The sequence below is a fragment of the Scardinius erythrophthalmus genome (assembly GCF_964197995.2).
Source record: "Scardinius erythrophthalmus genome assembly, chromosome: 17".
NCBI classification, from domain to species: domain Eukaryota; kingdom Metazoa; phylum Chordata; class Actinopteri; order Cypriniformes; family Leuciscidae; genus Scardinius; species Scardinius erythrophthalmus.
The window spans coordinates 4,721,914-4,723,023 of NC_138237.1; the positions used below are offsets into that span (position 1 = coordinate 4,721,914).

Consider the following 1,110-nt stretch of genomic DNA (forward strand, 5'->3'; position numbering starts at 1 on the left):
TTTGACAGGGTCAAGGTCAGGGGTCAGGGGTCAAGGTCAGGGGTCATGGAATGACACAATTAGTAATTGTAACTGGTTTGTCGGATGGCGTTTCAGTGGCAGAATGTGTCAAAGGGGATCGTTCTGCTGGACTTATGCATCATTCATCACTTGCAAACATGTTTACTTGTCAGATGTTTATATTTTCGTCTTTAACACATGATAACAGTTCAGCTAGACTAAACTATAACTCAATGCAGTTATGGGAATATGGGAAATGCAGTTGTGCGTGAGGAAATATTTGTGGTCTGTGGTTAGCACAGAAAATCATTTACAACAAAAACGTGTGTGTGTGTGTGTGTGTGTGTGTGTGTGTGGGGAGAAATTTTCAATGAAATTACAAATCATTCAGTGCATTTTTGTTCAAAACTATGATTATTATTTGTAAAATTCTGGTCTTGATGTCCTAGCGCAGAAAATCAGTTTGAACAAAAATGCATAGACATATCTGTTTATTTATTTATGACAGTTTAGATAATTTATTATTTTAAGGACAGTGGCTAATACCATTATTATTATTATTATTATTATATGTTCAATTCAAGTTTTACTTTCCTAGCACTTAATTAATTAATTTGTATTTATTTGTGTATGACAGTTTATTCGATTTTTATTTTATTTTCATGACAGTAACTCATACCAATATATTTTCATTATTGATTTTTATATTATTAATTTTATTATCATTATAATTATTATATATTAGTATAAATAGCTTATAAATATACATTAACAGATATTTCAAACTATATCATAAATTCTGGTCTTGCATACATTTATTTATTTATTCCCTCTATTTATTTCTAACATTTATCTTCATTATATTGTGGGGTCAGTGTCTGACTGGAGCCTGAAGGACTGGACAAAACGAATATAAATAGATCTGGCTCTAGAACTCATTCAGAATTCCTTAAATTCTTTAGGATCATATGAGCCCATGAATATTCCCAAATATGGTGAGGAACCACATCCGCTGTTATGTACAGCAGATTTACCACAGTAAAAACACTCCTTCTGAGGATGATGGACTTCATTTCTCAATGCCGCTCTCACGCGCGCGCACGGGTGTGT

At 32.8% G+C, this 1,110-nt stretch overlaps 1 protein-coding gene across 4 annotated transcripts in view; it reads left to right on the forward strand.

Annotated features, from left to right (window-relative positions):
• The first annotated feature begins 1,017 nt into the window (after positions 1-1,017).
• The window catches only part of LOC308705084 (uncharacterized protein), a 48,681-nt gene continuing 48,588 nt past the window's right edge, over positions 1,018-1,110 (forward strand). Inside the window, exon 1 of one of the 4 annotated variants that reach the window (XM_081389914.1) lies at positions 1,018-1,110. This exon is cut by the window's right edge and continues 127 nt beyond it. The gene's annotated coding sequence lies outside the window, so the exon portion shown is untranslated. The other 3 variants (XM_081389915.1, XM_081389916.1, XM_081389917.1) reach the window with 3 other exon arrangements.